Consider the following 25,692-nt stretch of genomic DNA (forward strand, 5'->3'; position numbering starts at 1 on the left):
AGATGAAGTCTCACTCTTGTTGCCAAGGCTGGAGTGCAATGGCGCTCTCTTGGCTCACTGCAACCTCTGCCTCCCAGGTTCAAGTGATTCTCCTGCCTCAGCCTCCTGAGTAGCTGGGGTTAAAGGCACCTGCCACCATGCCTGGCTAATTTTTGTATTTTTAGTAGAAACAGGGTTTTACCATGTTGGCCAGTCTGGTCTCGAACTCTTGACCTCAGGTGATCTGCCTGCCTCGGCCTCCCAAAGTGCTGGAATTACAGGCATAAGCCACCGTGCTTGGGCTGAATTTAGTCTTTCTTTAAATATTTAAGATCTTGATGGATTCAGAGGAAGCCAGTGGAGGTTGAATTTTAAGGGAACTACAGATGCTGTTAGGTAGTTTTTCATTTCTTACAGCTCTTTTCCAAGTATAACTTTGATCCCAGGCTCTCTGGTTCTGACATATGGAAATGGTTTGGTCTCTGTGATGTTCAAGTATTGTTCCCTCCTCATTCTGGATGGCCACATTATGGAAAAGATGGGGAATCTCTCCTTCCAGGTGTACTTTGAATACTTTTCTCAGCTTCCCCATGAACGTGTTTCACTTCGTCACCAAATCAATTGATTGAGGTCAGTGGAATGACATGAAAGGGGAAAATTATATAGGTGGGTTGTTCTCAGGCTCAAACCATGAATGATCCCAAGCAGCATTGCATGTTGGACAGAGGGCAGCCAGCCTGCTGCAACTGTGCAGTGTGGAACACCTACAGCAGCTCATAAAACCCAAAGGGCAGAAAACAGGATATCCTCATTTGTGCTTTGCAGGAAAGGAACACAGACTATCAGTGGCTAGGCTTATCATTTTTCCCCCAAATTTATTTGAAAAATAGACAAAATTGAATGTATTTTTTGGGTACGACGTGATGTTTTGAAGTATATACACTGTGGAATGAGTAGATCTAGCTGACATATGCATCACCTCAATTGTCATTATTTTTGTGTTGAGAAGGATTTTTCTTTTTAGGAAAAAAACCTCTCTGCATTCCATCTTATCTTTATTTTAAGGGAACACTAATTGAATGAATTCTCATTGAGGGGATAAAGGGGGAGACTAAGATCCTTTGGAAATGGTTAAAGCCGTTAAGCATGAAATTTGCGAACTGTGACATAAATTATTTAGAAATTTTCCCCAAATTGCCCACCAAAGGGCCAACATAAATCCTTTTCTAGAGACAATGCATGATCTCTCAAAATACCTAGGTTTTTTTTTGGGCAGAATAATTGTGTGTGTGTGTGTGTGTGTGTGTGTATGTTTTGCTTGTGAGAGGATTCCGGAATGTGGATATTTCTTAATATTGCTTTATGATGGTTGAGTTCAAACAAGAAGAATTCTGAGAAAAAGATCAGTATGACTTGTTAGCCACCAATTTATCATCTACCTATACAAGATTTAATGGTAGTGTTAACCCGAAGTCTCAAGAATAATTAGAGCCTAAAACAAGTCCTTAAAGTAAAGAGATGAAAAGAGCTATATAGAGAAGGCTGTCATGAAATAGAAATTGCACGAGGCAAGGGAACTTTCATCGTGTTGAGTAAGTACTTTACTATGGGATTCTTTTTTAAATTAAGGTGCCTGATAAGTTCGATGAAAATTAAATATGTATGATTAGCAGGGATTACCTTAGCCCAGAGTAGTTGGAAACGAGTGGAAAAGGGACAGAGAGGTGCTTTTTCTTCCCCCAAGTCATTACCAGCTTTAGTTCACAGAAAAGTTATTTCAAATACTTGCTTTGAAAGGCTGCTTTGAGGTCTGCTTTTAATTTGAACAGTTAAATATCATATTCATGCCAATGAGTCCTTTTTCTTGTTTTAATATCATTAGGAAGAGAGCTTTCCTGGCCAGAGTAGAGAGTGTAATTGCTTAAAAGAAGAAATATATAACACACATACTTAATAAAAACCTTTAAAACAATTTATGTTGGCTAGGCACCCTCATTTACATAAGACAGGCTTTTAGTTTTTAAAACTAAATTACATTGAACCATATGGAAAAAATCTCCAGAATAAAATTGTAGCAAATAAATAACCTCTCACAGCTCTTGGTTGGGCCTTCTCTGGTTGTTTCTGTTTGGGCTGCAGGGTAATTTTACAGGAATCCTTTATTTTGCAAATGCAATTAGAGTCAGCCACACTTTATATAAGCCGGAAAAGCCTCTCAGAACAAGGCAGTGTTCATCCTAAAACTTTGGTCACAGGTACTTTGAAATTTACTATGTTTTCCGATGCTACCACAAATGGGAAAATATTTGTTTTCATTTAAAGTCATTTAAAAATATTTTTAAAAACAGAATGAATCATCACTTTTCCTAGCTCAACAGATTGCTGTCTGCATGCACAACGCTTCCTGCTGCTTATGACTAAAGGGAAATGACTTTGGCACTTTATCTGTGATGAGCGATTGTAGTTGCAATTGCCTGTGAGGCACCAAGACACCTGCCACAGCATCCTTGGGTGTTTTCTTGTGTAAGGCAGTCCTCACCAGACAATGTGAGGGCAGCAAACCAATATGCCACCAGATAGAGGCAGGTGGAATGTTCCCATTAAGAGAATGAGCTTTGGAATCAGCTGGATACAGGTTGAAATTTTTACTTTACTTATGAGTTTTTGGACACATTACTTAACCTTTTAAACCTTCCTCTCTTGGAGACTTTAACGGAGTCCTCAGATATTGTCTAACTCTGGCCCCTCTTCTCCTGCAGTCAGTACCTTGCCCCAGGCATAGATGGTTCCACTCAGCTTGGGACTGCCTTCCTAGATCCTGGGCACTTCAAGACACTGTTGAGGCCACCTTGTTTCTGTTAGGCAGCTCTACTGTTCACAGCCCAGGGCAACCCCATGCCAGTTCTTTCCCAAGCAGCCCACATCTGGTTGATGGGAAACACACATCTGTATACTGAAAAACTCTTGCTGATCCCAGTGAAGCAGAATGCCCCTGGCTCTGTCACCTACATAGTGCATTGGCCCCTCTCAGTCCCCAGTTCTTGCCTGCTTTTCCCCTCTCCAGCATGAGCCTCCCAACTGCAGGGAACACATTTCATAGCTCTCCGTGTAGCACCATTGAGTCCTCCTTAATGAAGTCTCTCTTAATTAGGCTTCAGATGGGAAGGTAGCGGCTCCTCTTATGAAGGCGGGTGGGGAGTCTGCAACAACAGAGCCTTCCAAAGGAATTCCTTCGGTAATCTCATCTCAGAATCCTCCCTCTGACCACCTTTTATATTCCTGATTTGATGAGGTTGTCCTTCATTCCTGCTGTGAATTCTGCACAGGATGGGAGTGGCATCTATATCCTTGTCCATATTATCTTGGTAATCAGTTTCAACTGAGTTGGGAAGAGTCTTCATCCTTATCATACACACGTCTGGCTTATTTCAGTTAAAAAATAAGCAAACATTTCCTAATAAATACAATTAAAAATATATAAACATGACACCAAAATTAAGTCACTGCAGCACATTTAACATCTTTGGGCAGGTAATCCAGCGCTTTGAGTTTGATTTGGCCATAAAAACAAGTCTGCACAAAATTGGCCTGAAAATTGTCATAAAAAGAAATGAACGTTAAAACTGTCCCAAATTCACATCATGAACTTTTCCTTTAAAAGTAATATTTACAGGCTTGGCACCCAACCTATACATGAGATTGGAGGCAAACATTTCATTTGCACATATTCATGAAATGTCTTTGATGATGTTGAGCAAAGAGTAGATAGAATTGAGGTTTGCTTTAAAAATATGTAGCAGGGATCCCTGTTTCAGCATGAGCTGGGTTTACCTCTGGGATCTAACAGGTCTAGATGTGCCTGGCATACTTGGGGTCAGCCTGACTGGAGTCTGAGCTGGAGATGCTATGATGCCTCCCAGGAGAGAACTCGTTCTCAGGGAGGGAAGTGTCAAGCAGGCAAGCTTGGACCAGTTAGAAAGCCTCAGCCATCACATGGAAAGGACAATTCTGAGCATGGCAGGATGCTGTCACTTGGATTTGTCCCCCCAGGGACTCAGATACATGAGTCCTAGGGAGAGAGGGGGCTGCAAGTAGAAACTGAAAGAACTATTTTTACTAAAATCTTTAGAAACACTGAAGACTCAGATGAGCTGACTATCCTGAAACCCCAACCACCCTCTGGGCTTCCTTGCTGGGCAAAGCAGGCCATCTTCCTTTGTCTACTGAGACTGATATGGTCTGGCTTAAAGATGGCTTAGTAACCTAATTGGGATGGTGACCTTGCAAGGCGTGCCACTTCTCCTCATGTCGGGCATTCATCGGTACAACATAGCAGAAGGAATCCAAAGACTTAGAGTGACAGAAACTTGAAGTGCACTTATCTTTTGTGACTGCTCATTTACTGTAACATGTGTATGCCACCATGCCTGGCTTATAGATTTTTTTTTTTTTTTTTTTTTTTTTTGTGGGGTTGGGTTTTTTTTTTTTTTTTTTTTTTTTTAGTAGAGATGAGGTCTTATGTTGCCTTGGCTGATTGCAAGCTCCTGAGCTCAAGCGATCCTCCCGTCTCAGCCTCTCCAAGTGCCGAGATTACAGGTGTGATCTACTGCACATGACCAAAATGTGGCATATATTATTTTCCAATCCCCCCAAAATTCTTATTCTGTGGGGAGGACCAGGCAACATCTTGATCACAGGTCACTTCTATCAAATCTCCTTTCTCATAAAAGACACTAATTCTGGATATCGATTTGCATTTACTGCATGCTACGATTCTGCCACTGCTATCCATCATGGACTTACATTGCAACATTCACTGTTACGGTGAGCTACCCAACACTGCTTTTGAACAACAACAACAAAAAGCAAAGCAGTGGATTCATGCCTGTGGGATTCTCTGATTTTTACCATGTTCCTCATTACCCCAAAGAGTGAATTGGCCTGTTGAGAACTCAGTTCCAGCAACAGTTGAGGGACAACATTGTGAGGTTAGGTTACCATCCTATGGGATGATCTGATATAGTGATTAACATTGAGCTGATCTAGAGCTCAATCTAGAGCTCAATGTCTCCATAAACTGAATTTATAGGTAGAATGGTAGTTCTCATTATTATATGTAAATCTCACTTGCAAATATTTTGTTTTCCAATTTCACAGATTTGGGCTCTGCTAGCTCAAAGACTTCATGATGCAAAAGAAAATTAATTCCATTAAGGGACATAACAATGGGTCCATTTAACTGAATGTTGACATTGCCATATTTTTGGGCTCTGCAGGCCACTGGGCCAAAAGGGAAAATCTATGCCACTGTGTTGTGGGATGATTCACCCTAATTATCAAGGGGAAGTAAGGCTGGTGCTTTGCAATAGGAGCCAACAGTAGCTCAGGGACCCTGTTGAATGACACCTATTGCTGTTACGGAGAGTGGAAAAGGTAACGGAAGAGTGGAACAACTCTATGGCATATACTGCAATAAAGTCACCAAAACATTTCCTTTTTCCTTCTAGGCACATGGCAAGACTATAATTTCCAAGCTGCTTTGCAGCTAGTTTTGACCATGTGACAAAGGTCTGTTAATGGACTGCAAAGAGACAGCATATCCTACTTCCAGGCCTATCCCATAAAAACTTCCCATGCAGTCTTCTACACTCTTTGTTCAGCAGCTTAACGCTGATGATGGCAGGGCTCTAGAGAAGGGCAGAACTGTAAGAAAGAAGGAGCAGGGGTATCTGAAAGTCATCATCATCTGACTAAGGACACCCACTTCGGGCTTTACTTAAAAGAGAAATAAATGTCTGGCAGTTAAAGCACTTTAATTTCCAGGTTGATGTGTTATAGCAGCTGGCATTAGCCCAACTAACAGCAAACTCCTTAAAAACTAACCCTTTGGGTCAATGGCACACTTCAGATGACAGCTTGGCTGCAGGCCTTGATGCCTGTTCTATCCATGAGGAATGCTTTCTGGATGAGGGGATCCAAACAGCAAGAGACCACAAGGAGATGCAAAACAAAAGGGCTGGAGGAGGTTGAGCTGGAGTGGATCTCTCATCTTGGGAAACTGTGCAGTCAGGCAACCCTGCTGGATGCCTGAAAACAGCCTTGGTTCACACTGGGAGAGCTTTATTTGAATGCCGGCTACACAGACAGCACTGACGGCCAGCGAAGATGGACTGAGAGATACCAGGACCAGTAAGATAAGAGACACTTGCTTTGTCCAGTTTCTTCTCTCTGCACCTGGTAATGAGGAGTTAGAACTAGAAGATTCATGGGAATGAGGAAAAGGGAAACAATCTCCCTCCAATCCAGTTTCCTTGGGGCTGTAGCTTGGGTGAGGCCAAGAAACTGAAAAAGCTTTAGATTGGATATGACACTGGAGCTTCCACTTGGACAGGACCAGACTGGACTATAAGATGATGAGGCAATCAGAAAGTTGAGGAATTTTTCCAAGTTGTTATTGATAGAGTGGGAAAGAGAAATTCAGAGAGCATGAAAGAATGTGGCAATGGAAGAAAAATAAAGTCATTTCATAATGTTCAACTCTGTTACCTGCAACTTAGAGTGACACTATCACCACACACCTATTTTCTCTAGCTTTCACTCTGTGATGCCAGATGAGCCTGGAAAACAATAGGAATGAATCCTAGCATTATATCTTCTAGTTGTGGAAAACATGAACTCATACGAATAAATAAAAATTGCTGTGTCTCTTCTTGGTAGTTGGTGGGCTGTCTGAGAAGAGCGAAGTTTTCCTGGGAGAGGGCAGTATTCTTTTTTTTTTCCCTTTCTAGATTCTTCTTTTTCTTAAATTGTACTTTAGGTTCTGGGGTACATGTGCAGATCATGTAGGATTGTTGCATAGGTATATACATAGCGATGTGGTTTGCTGCCTCCATCACCCCGTCACCCATATCTGGCACTTCTCCCCATGTTATCCCTTCCCAACCTTCTCACCCCCTGCTGTCCTTCCCCTAGTCCCCCCCAACAGACCCCAGTGTGTGATGCTCTCCTCTCTGTGTCCATGTGTTCTCATTGTTCGACACCCACCTATGAGTGAGAACATGCAGTGTTTGATTTTCTGTTCTTTGCCAGTTTGCTGAGAATAATGGTTTCCAGATTCATCCATGTCCCTATAAAGGACACAGACTCATCTGTTTTTATGGCTTCATAGTATTCCATCGTGTATATGTGCAACATTTTCCTTGTCCAGTCTGTCATCGATGGGCATTTGTGTTGGTTCCAGGTCTTTGCTACTGTAAACAGTGCCACAGTGAACATACGTGTGCATGTGTCTTTACATTAGAATGATGCATAATCCTTCTTAATGCAGTTGCTGCCTGTGAGATGTAGAATGATAGTGTCACTGGTTTAGCCTCATTTTCTGCTCCAAGAGTGGCCCTAAATGATCTGATTGCATTCTGCAACCTTGGTCTCTAAGTAAAGGCCAGGGAACTTCAGAGTACTGCTGTTGGTGAAAACTTTTCCTCATGTACATGACTCAGCATCTCTAGTCTTGGGAGGGCCTTTTACTCCCACAAATTGAAGAAAGAAATACCTAAAGTTAGCATTTCCCAAAGCATGTTTCACAGGACTCTAGTTCCATGGGATATATATGTACATGCTATAGAAGGAAAAAAATCACTATGGTCAAATAACTTGGGTAAATCTGGACCAAACAAAGGCAATCGTTTTTTCTTTACCACAGGTCTTTTCACAGCCTTTAATATGCTAAAGTGTAGGATGGATCTCAGGACAGTTATGTATAAAGTCATTCAGCAGACTTCTAAGGCCCGGGACTCTCTTTTTACCCTAGGTTGTCTTGGAGGAGTGAATGTTCATCAGCTCATACTTTGAGACCTGCTGGTCCAATTCATTCCCCACCTTTGCAGAAAAATTCACAGGTAATAAAATGATATTGAATAAAAAGAGAAAGTAAAATCCTATTCATTTATCTGAAAGATCATTTGAAGAATTGTCTCTGTTCAGATTATGGGCTTTTTTTCCTGGACTAGAGAGAGGGGTAGACCATCCTCTCATAAAGTGAAGGCCGGTAATACTGGCAAGCATGTTTCATCTCAGCACCAAAGAGCTCTGGATTCCTCTGTGACTCTTCTAATAGACAGCCTTTGTGCAAGCGAGTTTTAAAACGAACATGATGCCTTTGCCTTGTCAGATTCTTCCCTTTTCATCCCATGCGCCACCTTTAAACTGCCTGTGAGGATAAGAGAAGCCGTGCTGGCAGGTCACACATTTTGTTATAACTGGGGCGAACCCTAAATTCACCTTGCTTTTACAGTTGCTTTTATTAGCCATTCATTTGTAAATATGTGTTTCCATAGACTTCTAGGGATGCTTCTTTATATCATTTCACATTTCATATCAGTGTTTTCTAATAAGATAAATTTTATTTTTAAACATCAATGGAGAAGTAAACTTCCACTAAAATAGTATGGATTAGAAATATGGGTTTGGTAATCATCAGAAGTCTCTCAGCAATAACTGAACCACTTTTCATTATGTGTAAAACAAAATAAGTCTGAAGCTGAAGCCAAGAAATCCAGTTTCTGTTTTTTCTGTGTCCCCAATACGTCCTGGGGCCCTTGGCAAGTTTCTTAACTTCTCCAGACCTCAGTTTCTTTAACTATAAAATAAGAAGGCTGGACACAGTATCCTCTAGGGACCTTTAAAGCTGTAAAATTCTATGATTCTCCTACTATTTTTCCAAATTTTCACATTTAGCAGATTTCAATACGTATCTACCCTATGATGCCCTGCAGAGAAACAGTTATGACTTCCAGAACTACACGGCCATGGTACGTTAAAATAGATGCCCTAACCAGCAGTGTCATTCCCTATTAGTTTATGAAGGATGAACTGGCATTGTTCTTCTAGCCATCGGTCAAAATTGTATTTGGGCATTTGATTACTTAAGGGTGTTACATTTTCCTAAACATATATAGAGAAGTAAATATATGATCAAAAACTCAGACTGGCTTTTAACTTTTGAATATCCTACGTTGCCATTAAGAGCAAAGTTAGGAAACAGCTGACATATACACAGCGTAGAGAAGAGGCGAAACTTTCCAGCGCTGTGCTGTCCAATTCAGTACTATTAGCTACGTGTGTCTACTGGGCCCTTGAGATATTGCTAGTCTGAATTGAGATGTGCATAACAAACACACCAGATTTTGAAGACTCAGCACAAAACAAAGTAAAATATCTCTGTATTTAAACAAACCTTTTATGTCTATTTTTACTTTAATACTTATGGTTTCCATTCTCTTAAAACACATATGATTTTTTCACTACCTTCTTACTTACTGCCATGATTGCAGTAATTGTTTTGATTGCGATAGTGAAAACAAAAAAGAAGAGAAAAATAATTTAGAAAGACAGTTCTTTCTGTCTCCTTTCAAGGGAACAGCTGAACCAAGATAGCTCAATGGGGGAAAGTGGAGCAGGTTTGGAGTGACAGGGTCTGGGGTGAGGGTGACAGGGAAGGCCACCCCTACGCATGGCCTCTCTTTCTTTGAAATAGTAATATGCTTTGTAATGGGTACATTTTAGTCATCAGAGAGCACAGGGCATTATTCTAGCTCTCCCTAGAATGTGAACGGAATAACAACAATTTGATTGTTTTTAACAATACATAAAATGCACAACAGAAATTGATGAAATTATCATCAGCTGCCACCCTCTGGCAGTTACATACCAGACTGAAAAATCCCTAAATGTACACCTTAAGATAATTAAAAAAATCAGTTTGTGGCCAGGCGCCGTGGCTCATGCGTGTAATCCCAACACTTTGGGAGGTCGAGGTGGGTGGAGCACGAGGCCAGGAGTTCAAGACCACCCTGGCCAAGATGGTGAAACCCCGTCTCTACTAAAAATGCAGAAATTAGCTGGGCATGGTGGTGGATGCCTCTAATCCTGGCTACTCAGGAGGCTGAGGCAGAGAATTGCTTGAACTTGGGAGGCAAAGGTTGCAGTGAGCCAAAATTGCGCCACTGCATCCAGCCTGGGAGGCAGAGTGAGACTCGGTCTCAAAAAAAAAAAGAAAAAGGAAAAAAGAAAAAAAAATCAGTTTGTTACTTATGTAAAAAGCAAAAATTTAAAGAATTTCTGAACAAAGATTTAGGTGGTCCTAATTTCAGAGGATGTCTTTTCTTGTTCCTTCAAATTTTCATTAAAGAAAAGAGCCAAAAGAAGAGAAAGGAATTAGCATCCATTGGCCATCTTTTAGGTATCAGTCACTAGGCAAGGGGATTAGAACATCTTGGGAATACTTAACTATTGCATCACTCCCGCAGGGTAGATGTCATGATCTCCACTGACCGAGGAGGAAACTGACTCCAGAGTTTCCAAGAAATTGAACCGGCTGCCTACATTTGCACAATGCATAATACAGGAATCAGTAATGCATCCCATAATATTCTGACTGAGAAGCCCATTCTACTTTGCTGCTTCTCCTTTGTCTCCCGAAAAAAAAAAATGTGAAAGGAATAACAAGGTGTGAAAAGAATTGAGGATATGACATATGTATCACACACAAAGACATATTGGGGGGAAAATGGTCAGATCCATTCTCTTACCCCTGTCTCAGGGATGAAAAGTCAATTTTTAATTATATGGTAAAGGTTGTCTGGGGGCCGGCCTATCAAAAATGCTGAGTTAAGGGTTGGAGATTCTATCTGGAGAGAGGCTCAGATTTATCACTGTTGGTGAGGAATAAACCTCCTTACATAAGACAGAGACTGGACTTTCTCTGCCTTCAGCCTGCCCTTGAGCCTGATGTCAGCAACATGAAGTATGATCTCTCTGGACAATAAATAAATAGCTTGTGGATAGCGTGGTTCAAAGTGTCTGCCGTATGATCTAGGGTGTTGATAGCATGTGGGAAACCACGTGCCCATTGCCATCTGCTGACACCTGCATCCTTTTAAGGACACAGATTTGCTCACCTCATGCAATGCCCTTGAGAGTCTACTGAGAGCTCCTTTTAGCCTTGTGACAATGTGGGCCCTAAACCTGTGCCTGATTCATTCTTTTCCAGAAGACATGTCTTTGATTGTTATTTACTAAATATTATTCCTTATATGAACCTGTATCATTCAACTGTCCTCTCTGAAACACAGCAAGGCTTAAATAAACAAAATGGATTCATTCATTTTTAAACATACTATCTTGCCAAAAAGTTATTTTTCTGCATGTTCAGAAATATAAGATGGCTAAGTGGCAGTGTATTCTTAAACACACAAATCTATGTGGATTTTATTCCAAAATGAGATAAATTTTTCTCCTTACCATCTTATCAGCATGATTCCACAGTACTCCCCAAGCATCTGAAATCACATCGAATAAGCCAGTAACTGTGATGAAAGACAGTTAGAGGAGAGAACAGTGCATGGGGACCCCCTTCTCTGTTCAGATGTTGGGCACAAATATTGACATTAAATCCCAGCATGAGGGACCAGATTTTCAAATTCTGCTGATCAAAACAGGTTCACAGCCAGCACACTCAAGTTCAAAGAGAGGACAAAATGACACTGGAAGATGAGGGGCAGGGAATCCCTCCCAAGCAGAGTCCTCTTTTTTTTTTTTAAATCCCCAGTGGTGTTCCAGTAGATTAATAGCGGAGAGGCCAGCCAAAGTTGGAGAGGATTTAATGGTGTTTGCAGTAGGGGACAGCACGTGGCAATGAAGGTTGCCTGAGCTCACCACGTGGCGGGGCCTGGGAAGGGCACCCTGGGGAACTAAGGCGATCAGAGAGAAATGTGCTTCTTTTTCTCTGCTTACCATCACCTTCATTCACATTGTGTTCCCATCCCTTATTAATTAGAGGAGTATATTATGATCCTTCAATGGGTCATTATAAACTGTAACTGAAATAAACTTGAGTGATTTGTTTCAGTGAAAGACACCTTGATTGAGGTGGTTATTAGTAAACTGTAGAGTACAATGAGGATAATTGATGTGAATGTTGTCATTATTTAGGAATGTCTTCAAATTTTCCCATTAATTTTCCTGTGATCAAACAAAATTATTTACATTTAGCCAACTGACTATAGAAAATACAAATCATTTGCCAGAGTATAGAATTGCTATTTGTATACAGACCATTAATAAAAATTTATACTGTGTAATAAATTGTTACATATTTCTAGACATCTGGTTCTCATTCAAAAAAAATCTGACAAATGTTTTCTATAGTTCAAAAACTGAATGGAAAAAGAATAAATTCTTAGCAATTAAAAGCAAATAGAAATGCAAATATCAATTGTATTAGTACAAATAATGGGCATAAATTAATACAAATATGGTTAATGAATGTCTCAAAACGTCCACAATTCCTTTCTGATCAAAGGAAAAGAAAAACTGTAAAACAATTATTTTATAATAAATTTAAATTCTGTAAATAAAAAAATTAACATTCTAGAATGTGGCTAAAGTATTGCTTCTTGCCTGTGTTTCAGTATATTCAGTTTTTGGCCTTTCCTTTGGGGTGAAAAAACCAGAAAATATGTTTGGAAATGAGACTGTCTTTCAAGTGTTCTCTGTAAACAAGATTTATTCATTTGGTTTTTGTTGCTACAAATAAATTACTTATTTGGGGCTTGTTTCTCTAAAGTAAAGGGTTTGTGTAGTAACTCATGCATCAAATTCGCGATTTCCCCCCACTTAGCTCAGTAGATGCTTGCAGAGAAATTGTATGAGTACTTAGTTTTCACTGTCATTAGAGCAAACTAGAGACTAAAGAATAAAGGAGAATGGTAAAAATGAAATAGAAGAAGCCTCTAACTGTATCAGAATGGCAGATAGCTATATAAATGTCAACTTTGAAATAAAATCACAAGGCAATATTTTCTATGGGCACAGAAAAGCCACTCAAATCACAAAATTACTTTTTTGGTGTTGCATCTGATGTAATGGGTTGACTGAAAAAAATGGAATTTTTCTAACCTTGGGCTTGAAAGAATGGCACACAAAACGAAAAGAAAAAAGAAAAAGAAAAAGAAAAAAGAACGATCCCTTCCTTACACCTTATACAAAAATTAACTCCAGATGGATTAAAAGCTTAAACATAAGACCTAACACCATAAAACCCCTAGAAGAAAACCTAGGCAAAACCATTCAGGACCTAGGCATAGGCAAGGACTTCATGACTAAAACACCAAAAGCATTGGCAACAAAAGCCAAAATAGACAAATGGGATCTAATTAAACTCCACAGCTTCTGCACAGCAAAAGAAACAATCATTAGAGTGAACTGGCAACCCACAGAATGGGAAAATTTTTTTGCAATCTACCCATCTGACAAAGGGCTAATATCCAGAATCTACAAAGAATTAAAACAGATTTATAAGGAAAAAACAAACCCATCCAAAAGTGAGCAAAGGATATGAACAGACACTTTTCAAAAGAAGACAGATATGAGGCCAAGAAACATATGAAAAAATGCTCATCATCACTGGTCATTAGCAAAATGCAAATCAAAACCACATTGAGATACCATCTCATTGCCAGTTAGAATGGTGTTCATTAGAAAATCTGTAGACAACAGATGCTGGAGAGGATGTGGAGAAATAGGAAATACACTTTTACACTGTTGGTGGAAGTGTAAACTAGTTCAACCATTGTGGAAGACAGTGTGGCATTTCCTCAAGGACCTAGATATAGAAATTCCATTTGACCCAGAAATCCCATTACTGGGTATATACCCAAAGGACTATAAATCATTCTGTTATAAAGACACACTCACACATATGTTCATAGTGGCACTGTTTACAAAAGCAAAGACCTGGAACCAACCCAAATGCCCACTGACGATAGACTGGACAAGGAAAATGTGGCACATATACACCATGGAATACTATGCAGCCATAAAAAATGATGAGTTCGTGTCCTTTGTAGGGACGTGGCTGAATCTGGAAACCATCATTGTCAGCAAACCAAGATAAGAACAGAAAATCAAACACTGCATGTTCTCACTCACAGGCGGGTGTTGAACAATGAGAACACATGGACACAAGGAGGGGAGCACTACACACTGGGGTCTGTTGGGGGAGGCCAAGGGAGGGATAGCAGGGGGGAGGGGGGAGGTTGGGGAGGGATAACATGGGGAGAAATGCCAGATGTAGGGGACAAGTGGATGGAGGCAGCAAACCATATTGCCATGTATGTACCTGTGCAACAGTCCTGCATGATCTGCACATGTACCCCAGAACATAAAGTATGGAAAAAAAAAAAGAGAAAATGGAATAGAAAAGGTGAAAGAATATGGTATCATAAAAATATATTTAAACCCTAAAGAAATTGATTATATGGTAGTAGGACCTAGGATTGAATGGGTGATTCAAAAATTTTCTACTACCCCATGATCTTCTCAACGGGATATTTGGTGACTCACTCAGTACCTCAAAATCTAAAATAGGTTGAACTAATCTATTAATTGATGATATTGACTACAGTATGGCAAACTCCCTCCTCCACCACAGTGATGCCTTGTATTGCACACCTGTGGATCATGGAGTGCTTGGGGACAGGAAGCTTTGAGTTACTTGGGCTAACAGAGCAAGAAATTAATTTTAAAGTAGCTTCAATATCGTAGAGAGTATATATGTATGCATATGTGCAAACTTACATACACATGTATGTGTATGCATATATATGTGTATGTGTCATGCATATATGTATTATATATGTTTTTATATATAATTTTGGGCTAATCATCAATATAATAATATTGATGAAAGAGAGATAGGCCTATGAAAGAAGGCCTGGAGCCTAGAAAAGACAGGTATATTTTTACAAAAACTGATTAAATACTTGTGGTAGGGAGTGCAATGAGTCACAGAAATGAAGGAAAGAAATGGAAAGGAAGGAATGTGGACATTCTCTGATTTACAGTGAGGACCCAGTGGTGGAATGGCGGTGGAGATGCGATTCCCTACCTAATAGTTGTGTAGGATTCTGAATGGCAAGTATTAGGAAAATGACATCTAGTTATTAGTAATACTCTTTTAGGGTGGGTACTCTGTGGATGCCTTCCCATTATCAATCTATGATAGTTTTGCTAAATTGAAATATAGGACTTAATTAGCAGACCTACACTGCATATATGTGATAAGATTCTAAAATCATGACACAGTCCATGAATAATACCGGAAAAAGTCTTTTAACACTTTATCCCAGTTTATAGAAATTTACAGACTCACCAATTTTCTTTTCTAGTACTGTTTTAGCCCAAGTTTTGCAGGTACTGAAACAACTAGTGTATCATCAGTTTTTGTTACATCAGATAAGAGTAACATGTTAATAAGGAATAAAAATATGCCTTTAAACACAATTGTTATTAGGCTGGAGATTTAAACATTTCAGACTTTAAAATTCAATATTTAGTCCAAATATTAAGAACACACTTTACAGAAAAACGTGAAAAAATTTATATGTGTTATAGACTATCACCACAATTTTTCATTCATTCAGAAGCCATCGGAACAGGGCATTTAATAATTTAATCATTCATTGAGAATTATCTTTTGAGTTCCTAACTTGTTGTGTTAGGAATGCATGGTGTAAACTCATGGAGTTTACATTCTAGTAGAGGAAACACACTTGAATTGTTGAGACCTATGGAGATAAAGTGGACAGGGTAAGGGGATGCTGAGTAGCAGAGAGTGAGGCTATGGGTGTTTTATAAAGTCAAGAAGAACCTCTCTGTGGGGAAACTGATGACAATAAGCCATTCATGGGAAGAACTGGCAGAAGTTTCCAGGAGAGCAGTGTCGTAGCCACACGGGAAAGAAGCTTTCAATGGTCTTACTGGAGCAAGGTCAGAGTAACCGAATTCGAGTATGAGATGAGGTGACCAGAAATTGTAATGAGTAATGATAAGCAATAATAAGGAAATGTGATAAGCATAGTTTTCTTTTTGTTTGTTTGTTTGTCTTTTAAAGACAGAGTCCCACTCTGGAGTGCAGTGGCAAGATCTCGGCTCACTGTAACCTCCACCTCCCAGGCTCATGCAATCCTCCCACGTCAGCCCCCTGATTACAGGTGTGCACAACCACGCCCGGCTAATTTTTGTATTTTTATATTTTCTATAGGGCATCACCATGTTGCCTAGGTTGGATAAGCAAAGTTTTTAAGGCTTTGATTACAATGTTTGTAATTTAATCTCTCTTCTCTTTTAGCTTTTATACTTTACATGATTTTTTTGTATAAAATATGCTCCTTATAATATATACACTCTGTATGGGCACATGTGTGCATTTGTATGTATATATGTGTGTGGATGTGTAACATGTGAGTGTGTTTATGTGCATGTATAACTGTGCTTATAGAGATATCTCTATGTATGCATGTGTGTGTATTTGTATATTCAGTTGTTCATTACATGTTAAGAAACAGCATGGTATAGTGGACTTTGGACTGCCTGACTGGGTTTGCATATTGGCTCTTCCATATTCTAGCTCTGTAACCTTTGAAAGGTTATTAACCTCTCTGTGACTCAGTTTCCTCATTTGTACAACAGGGAGTATTAAAGGACCTATTTTGGAGGAATGTTGTGAGGATAAAATGAATTAATATATTGAAAGCTCTTAGAACAACGCCTGGTGTGTAGTATGTGTGGCCATAGTATAAATGCCGTACAAGTGTTGCATTTATAATTCCTCAACAAATAACATTTTATCCAAATGAAGAGATGACGTTGTAATTAATAATTCCAAGTTACTTTCTCACAAGCAAAACCAATACTGTAACTAAAAAGCATGACTTGGTATGTTTTCATTGGCCATGCAAATCCATTTGCTTGGCAAACTTGTTTGAACTTTTATTTCTTTTCAGAATATTTTTGGCTTAAACAAGAAACCACTTCTGTTTCTAAATCGGGACTGCTAAATACTTCTGTCCTGGATGGAGAGTGCAGCCAAAAACGTTTTCTAGAGGTTAAGGGTGCATGAAACATAATGTCCACTTGAGGGAGCTCTAAGATTTCTCCAAAGCCTGGGTCTTAAGACTCTATCCAGCCTGGGGGCAGCACCTATGACACTGGGTTGGGTTACATAAATGTGGAAGAAAAATTTAAAATGTCAGAATGAAAGTTTGGAAAATCAAGTGCAGGGTAGTAAAACTGATAATTATTTTACTGTTTTCCAGTTATGTATTTAATTGAGGGGAACAGAAACACTTTCTTGAGAACTTCAAACGGCTCAGCTGGAAGCACAGGAATTAGCATAAAGTGAAATATTTATGGGAGCTTAATACTGTTTAAGACTCATTTTCTCCTTGCCTTAAGACAAGAAGTCAAATTAACCATTTCTAATTAAAGAGTGAGAAACAAAGTGGTGTGAGACCAGAAGTAGAAGCTAAATGGTAATGCCTAAGTCGTGAAGTCTGAAAAGTCATTTGAATGGAGGTCAAGAACAGGACGACAAAATAATTCCTGTAGAACAAGAGAAACAAATCAGGGTGATTTGAAAAGAAACATAATTATAGTAGGCTTTCTCTACTCCTTAAGCGAATACTTTTCTTCTAGGAGCAGAGGTCTAAAACTTGACATGGTAATGCCCTTTTATCTCTTTATGTTAGAGGTTGAACTACAAAGGAAGTGCTATGGTTTGAATATCTCTTCCAAAACTTATGTTGACATTGAATCCCCAATGTGGCATTATTGAGAGGTGGGGACTTTAAGAGGTGATCGAGTCATGAGAGCTTTGCCCTTATGGATAGATAAATTCATTCAAGGATTAATGGATTAATGAAATAGTGGGTTAATCAATTAATGGGTAATCACCGGGAGTGGAGCTGGAGGCTTTATAAGAAGAGGAAGAGAGATCTGAGCTAGCACACTCAGCTGTCTTGCCATGTGGTGCCCTATGCCACCTTAGGACTCTGCATAGAGTCTCTACGAGCAAGAAAACCCTTACCAGATAAGTCCCCTTGACCTTGGACTTCTCAGCTTACCAAACTGTAAGAAATAAATTCCTTTTCTTTAGGTATTACCCAGTTTCAGGCATTCTGTTATGAGCAACAGAAAATGGACTGAGACAGGAAACATGCATGAAATATTCAAAATAAGCTGGAACTGCTTTAAATATAATTCATGGAAATTCTGACCCCGCCAAAACAGTAATCTGTTAAGGATACTAAAAAGGAAAGAAATTCCCAAAGGGCAAGGAAGACAAACTCCTGGGAGTTTCAGGCCACTCTTTCTCTCCTCATTGCTAAACCACTATGAGATACACAATGATTTGATTAAAATATCAATTTTATGCACATATTTTAATTTTAATTGCATCGTGAGTAATCTGTTAAAAAGAGTTTGAACATTTGGCCTCTCAATCATTATGGGCTGAATCACCTTAGATGAAAGTAACGCAATGAAGACTGTTATCCAGAAGAAAAGAAAAATACTGCATTTGAATATACTTTCAACAAATGAAAACTATAATTAAAATATAATCATGTGATTAGAGGAATATTTTAAAAAGCATATTGTATTGTGTTTCCTGTGTATTTTTATGTGCTTAGGTTTTACATTTTAAAGAGCTTGTTCATCTTAACATGGGTTTAAACATTTTGCACAAAGAGTCATACTAATCTTTTCATTCACAATTCATGAAGTTTCCTACAATTGTTTCTTAGTTAGCATATAATATTTTTACCTGGATGCTATACTGTATTGTTTAGCTTCCTTTGTATACATCTCTAATTTCTCTTTAGAATTATTTTGAGTTTGATTAAACTCAATGGATTTGCTGTTCTACTTAAGGACAAAAATCAATATTATTTTGCAGATGTTTTTAAAATCATAGGTTGGTTTTTTAAAAAATAGCGTTTTCATTTTTCATGGAGGATTTGTTTCTCTTTGCTTTGCCTGTAAGTTTCTTTTCTCATTTTTCATTCAGTACATTACTTAGATCTTAAACACCTTCCATTGCTTCCTTAAAGATTAAACAGAAAGATATGTCTGTGGAGGAAGGCTAATGCTTCTGAGTTCTCTGTTAATAAATAAACTGGAAGTGTATTTTAACAGTGTTTAACATAAATACTTTAAAACATACTCTCAGAGACTCTTTTCCTAGTAAGTGAAGGAAAATGAGCCAGGCTTTTTAAAAAATATTTTCTCTGCCTGTGATGATTATAGAGCAAACCTGTGTACCATCCCCTAGTGAGTTCTCTATGTTTTTGGAGAAGTCACCTAGTGGACAGAGATGACTTTTCTCTCATGTATGTTAAGTTGATCTTTTAATTTGCAATGGTAGACCCTAAACACCACCTTCAGTGAGAACCTGCAGGAATTCTGAGGCCCTCAGCTTCGTCACTGCTGTGTCTAAATTCAGGGCTCTTTCTGTGCCAAAGAGAAAGCAAATTCTCTTCAACTGGGATATTCTGTGAGGAGTGGAATCGCTGTTATTTCGACTTTATTGTTCAGACACGCCACAGTGGCAGCAGAAATAGCATCCGCCAATTAAACGCCCATACAGCATTCAAAGGATATGGAAGATAGAATTTAATTATGCAACAGATGACACTACTCAATCTTAATTGTCATACGAGGATCCAAGTCACTGGCCTGATAATCACCAGCGAGGGGAATGGAGGGCAAAGTCCCTTACGTCACCAAGGGCAAAAAGCCTCAGCCCATAATTATGCTGCTCCTTAATAATACCAATTAAGAGTAACAACAAGAACACAAAACTTCTTCCTATGTTCTGTGATATTAAGTACCGAGAAACGTTTATTCAGCTACGATGACGGTCCACAATTGGATTTCTCTTTGTCATAATTAATTCTTTCACTAAAAAATCCTTAGGTGGGACTCGGGAGTTTCTTGAATACTCACAAGTGTTTTCAGAGTTAGAATTCATTTTACATAAAAAAATTAACCACACTTATTGGTTTAGCCAATAATATCAGGGGAACTAGAGACCTACAAAAGCTTCCAAATTGGCACCAGCCGTACAGCCGTAAGAGCCAAGCTGCCTTCACAACTTGTTACAAATGCCTAACAGCTCCAGAGAGAAAATATTTTCCTGAGCCTCCAGTTCCTCATTCTGTTTTGCTTTTCTGCAAACTTCACAAAGATAACAGGCAATATGCTTCATTTCCTACCCCAAAATCTATTTTGGCCAAACATTCAATTTCTAACCAGTATGGTGACCAGAAGTGGATAACGAGCGGTCTGTTAGGCAGGGCTGAAAAGCATCGGATTTGGAGTCAAAACAGTGGGTTTGCAGTACTTGTTTTGCCCTGTCTTCCTTTATCACTAACGGAGTTTCTTCACCTTGATCGAACTCAGGTTTTGGAGAATTGGGCAGAGCACGAGAGCTGTGTTGTAGATTAAATAAAATGATATAGTCTGGGCAGTTGGTAACCTTGGAAATGCCACACAAGGGCTGGTTAGTATCACAGGTGATGAGGGCTGTGCCAGAATGGAGGAAGAACTAACCTCAACTGAACATCTGCTAAGAGTCTATCATTATATAAAGTACTTTTGTATTTTTTATGCCCTGTGAGAGATGTAGTATTTTCCCCATATTACAGGAAAGGAAATAATCATGGAGAGATTAAATAACATGCCTAAGATCAGGGGTCCCCAACCTCTGGGGCCAAGGGCCGATAACTGGTCTGTTAGGAGCCAGCCGCACAGCAGGACATGAGTGGCAGGTGAGTCAGCATTGCAGCCTGAGCTCCGCCTCCTGTCAGATCAGGAGCGGCATTAGATTCTCATAAGAGCGCAAACCCTTTTGGGAGCTGTGCATGCCAGGGATCTAGGTTGCATGCTCCTTGTGAGCGCGTAGCTAATGCCTGATGATCTGAGGTAGGGCAGTTTCATCCTGAAACCATACCCTCTGCTCATCCCACCACGTCTGTGGAAAAATTGTCTTCCATGAAACCAGTTCCCAGTGCCAAAAGGTTGGGGACCGCTGCCTAGGGTCATCAGACTGGGTTATTGGCAAAGCTGGGGTGGGAGCCTATGTGTGTCTGGCCCCGGGACATGCTTTTTTCCCATTCCACAAAGTTTGGAAACCAGGTGACTGCAGCTTCCTTCTCCAGCTGATTCACTACCTGAACCTTGGCACTGGGATCTGTGGCAGGCAGAACAGAGTCCTTCCAAATAGGCCCATGTCCCAATCCATGGAACCCATGTTATTAATACCTGGCATGGCAAAATAGACTGCCAATGTGGCTAAGGACCTTGAGCTGTGGAGATTATCCTGGATCATCTGGGTGGGTCAATATAATCACAAAGATCCTTAGACCTTATAAGAGGGAGGCAGGTGGGTCAGAGAAGATGTGACAGTGAGGCACAAGTCTGAGACAAAGAGAGAGATTGAAACATGCTACGCTGCTGGCTTTGAAAGTGCAGGGAGGGGCCGAGGAAAACAGGTGACCTCTGGGAGCTGGAGACGGGAAGGAAGTGGCTTCTCCTCTAGAGGCTCTAGAAAGAACACAAGCAAACTGACAGGTTGATTTCAGCCCATTATAGTCACCTTTGACCTCTGGCCTATAAATCTGTAGGGGAATAAGTCTGTACTGTTTTAAACTCCTAGTTTTGTGGTAATGTGTTGCAGCAGCAAGAAGCAATAATACTGGCTCCTTAAGCTTTGTTTGTTTCGATGTAGGATGGTTAAGGTTGGGGTCGTTAACTCAGGAGGTGGGATGGAGTGGGGAGCCCGGCCGTGTTGATGAGCAGGGAGTGTCTGGGAAGAACAGCCACAGCTTGTGGCTGAGAGGGAATCTATATTTGATTCTCTGCAGAAATAAAATGGGGGTTGGAGGACATAAAGATATAAATTCTGGAGGAACCTTGGCAGAAGCCTTACTCTGTGAGGTTTCAGGAAGAGGTGAAGAACTAGGGTGTTTGCCTCTGATGCATTGCTGGGAGGGGGAGGTGTACATTCTATTCTAGAACACTGGGAAAAAGTCAGGAAATAGTTCTCTTTCAGAACTCCAAAAACTATAAAGCAAATAACTTCCAAACATATATGCTTGTTTATTTATTATATTAATGTACTTTATACTTTTATATAGCATATGGGACTGGGCAAATAAAAATATGAGTTGAAAGCATATGTAATGAAAAGATGTCAAGTTTCTCAAAGCCTAGTAGCTTGTCTTCCACACTCCCCGTGGAGTGGGGTGGAGGGTGAGGAGGGATTGGAGAATGCGGTTTGATGGGCGGAGGTTTTCTCCTGCCATATGTTACTTTCCTTGTCTCTCCCCCAACTTAGTTTCAGAAAGGGGGTGAAGTGGGATAGGGTGAGGAGATACCTCACTCTTCTCTCTGAGTTAGTGTATCAGCTAGGCAGGGAGATTTGTGTGCTTTGGAGCTCGAGGTGCCCCGTTTTAGGAGGAGTGTGTCTGCTATAACCCGACGTGTGGTGCAGGGAGAAGTGGAACAGCTTCCAGGGACTGGGCGTTGTCAGGGTTTGCCCTTATATGGTTGGAACAGGCTCACCCCTTTCTTATGAAAGCCATGAGACCACCTTTCTTCACATTCGATTCTGAGAAACACAGCATACTTCAAAATCCTTAATTAGTCTCACAGAGTGAGTTGATTGCATAATAATGAGTATAGCAGGATTTCACTGTCTCATCTTCAAAAGCCTGATTTTTCACAACATATTTGCAGTCCCAAACAGTTTCTGAAAATAGCAAAGATGATACGTTTGTGCGCCTTGTTTGTAAAAGCATTGCATGTTCAAGAGGAGTTTGAACTGGCTGTTTTCTTCTCATGTAGGTAGGAAGGAGGTGGGGACCCTGGGAGAGGAAGCAAAAAGGGACAAGAAATAGGAGAACTGCACTCTGGTTGGGGACTTCCCTAACATGCTGTGTGAACATGGCCAAGTTGCACAACATCTCTGTGCCCTGAGTTCCTCTTCTAAGAAAAGAAAGTGGCTGATTAGAAGAGATCACTTGTATGCCATCAAATAAATACACTAGGCTGGGTGTGGTGGCTCACGCCTATAATCCCAGCACTCAGGATCACCTGAGGTCAGGAGTTCAAGAACACCAAGGTCAACATGGTGAAACTTCATCTCTACTAAAAATCCAAAAATTAGCCAGGTGTGGTGGCAGATGCCTGTAATCCAAGCTACTTGGGAGGCTGAGACAGGAGAATCGCTTGAACCTGGGAGTTGGAGGCTGCAGTGAGCAGAGATTGCACCACTGCACTCCAGCCTGTACAACACAGTGAGACTCTGTTTAAAAAAAATAAAAATAAATAAATACTCTTGTATATACTATTCAAAGTGTGTTTTTCTGTGTAATGAGAATATTTCTTCTCAAACCTTCTATCCAATGGGCTAGTTTTATCTAACCTGAGAAAAACCCTTTATTTCAGGAAAAACCCTGTTTTTAGTACAGTAAAGGATCAGGGTAGGACTTAGGACTCTATGTTTCTCCTGCTAATTATATCTGGCGTATGCTGAACAAAGTGTGTACTTGGAATGTACATTCTGGTTCATTTAGTTACTAGCTGTGCAATTTTAGGAAAGTTATTTAACCTCTGTGCTATTCAGGTTCTTTATCCACAATAGTCTATAGGGAAAATTGCACCCATCATGCAGTATCATTATGCACATTTGAATATGTAGCACAGTGGGACAGTGATATGGTTTGGCTCTGTGTCCCCACCCAAACCTCATGTTGACTTGTAATCCCTAATGTTGGAAGATAGGCCTGAGGGGAGGTGACCAGATCATGGGGGTGAACTTCCTCCTTGCTGTTCCCATGATAGTGAGTGAGTTCCCACACAATCTGTTGCTTAAAAGTGTGTATCACCTACCCCTTATCTCTCTTCCTCCTGCTCTGGCCAGGTGAGCTATGTCTGCTTCCCCTTTGCCAATCACCATGATTGTAAGTTGCCTGAGGCTTCCCCAACCATGCTTCCTGCCCAGCCAGTGGAACTGTGAGCCAATTAAACCTCTTTTCTTTATAAATTACCCAGTCTCAGTAGTTCTTTATCGTAATGTGGGAATGACTAATACAGACAGTGTATGTCTAGAACGATCTCTCATGTTGTGTCTATAGTAAGAGTAATAATATCAACAAGCCGGAAGAATACATGGCTCAAATCCTCTGAGACTCTGAGGGATGATGTAAGCCCTCCGCACTGATGCAGTGTCTTCTATAAACACAAAGCCCGGAGTCATTTATGCATCAAATAGAATAGTTAGAATAGAAATCGAGCCATATAAAGTCATGATTACCAGAAAATCATTCATTGGACAACTCCTTACAAGAGGGTTTTGCAACTGCAGCACTGTTTACATTTGGGCCAGACTATTCTTTGTTGTGGGGACTGTCCTGTGCATTGCAGAATGTTAGTGGTGTCCCTGGCTTCTACCTATTAGACACCAGAAGCACCTCCCAGTTGTAACAGTTGGAGATGTCTCTAGCTGTTGGTAAATGTTCCCTGGGGAGCAAAATCGCCTCTAGTTGACAACTATTGCCTTAAAATTATAAGTTAAGCAATACAGAGAATGTGAACGAAATATAAATATTGTGAGATTACATGTTAATTTATAAATACTAAAAACAGTAGTGACAGCTGGGTGCAGTGGTTCATGTGTGTAATCCCAGCACTTTGGGAGGCTGAGGAGAGTGGATTGCTTGAGCCCAAGAGTTTGAGACCAGCCTGGGCAACAAGGCAAAATCCTGTTTCTACAAAAAATACAAAAATTAGAGGGGTGTGGTGGCATGTGCCTGTAGTCCCAGCTACTTGGGAGGCTGAGGTGGGAGGATCACTTGAGCTTGGGGAGGTCAAGGCTGCAGTGAGCCATGATTGGGCCACTGTACTCCAGCCTGTGTGACAGAGTGAGACTCTGTCTCAGACAAAGAAAAAACCACTAGTGAGAGTAATTAAAATGTTGTCTCTGGAAACTTGGAGTTTAATTGTGTCTTCTAGCTGTGCATATGACTTTAGATAATTTACTTAGACTCTCAAAGTTTAAGTTCTTTCATTTATGAAATGGGGATAGCAGTCATCCATGTCTTACAGGGTAATATGGTTTATCTGTGTCGCCACCCAAATCTCATCTTGAATTACCACATGTTGTGGGAGGGATCTAGTGGGAGGTAATTGAATCATGGGGGAAGGTCTTTTCCATGCTCTTCTCATGATAGTGAATAAATCTCACAAGATCTGATGGTTTTATATGGAGGAGTTCCCCTGCACAAGTCCTCTCTCTTTGCCTACTGCTATCCATGTAAGATGTGACTTGCTCCTCCTTGCCTTCCCCCATGATTGTGAGGCCTCTCCAGTCATGTGGAGCTGTAAGTCCATTAAACCTCTTTCTTTTGTAAATTGCCCAGTTTCAGGTATGTCTTTACCAGCAGTGTGAAAACAGACTAGTACATGGGGTTACCATGAGGATTAAGTGAGATAATGTCATAATGTTGAGCCCACAGAAGCACTTAGTACATGCTGACAATTAATTTTTCATTGTTGTTTATCACCACTGCCACCGCCATTGTCACAATCATCATCATTGATAAATCTCTATGCAGCAGGCAGTAGTCCTCAATCTGAAGTATAGCTTTAAAAAAATAATTATTGAGGGAAGATCCAAGATGGCCGTTTAGGAACAGCTCAGGATTGCAGTTCCCAGTGAAAGCGCAGAGGGTGAGTGGACGCCGTGTTTTTATTGCCCACAGACTAGGAAATTCCCGGGCAGAGGTGCTCCACGGTCACCAGCGCGGCTGT

General features: G+C 40.3%; 1 protein-coding gene across 2 annotated transcripts in view; it reads right to left on the reverse strand.

Annotated features, from left to right (window-relative positions):
• Nucleotides 1–25,692, reverse strand: part of CDH6 (cadherin 6) — a 154,205-nt gene that overhangs the window by 92,329 nt on the left and 36,184 nt on the right. The gene's annotated exons all lie outside the window — the stretch shown is intronic.

This window comes from Cebus imitator, unplaced genomic scaffold (assembly GCF_001604975.1).
Source record: "Cebus imitator isolate Cc_AM_T3 unplaced genomic scaffold, Cebus_imitator-1.0 Scaffold44, whole genome shotgun sequence".
Taxonomy (NCBI): domain Eukaryota; kingdom Metazoa; phylum Chordata; class Mammalia; order Primates; family Cebidae; genus Cebus; species Cebus imitator.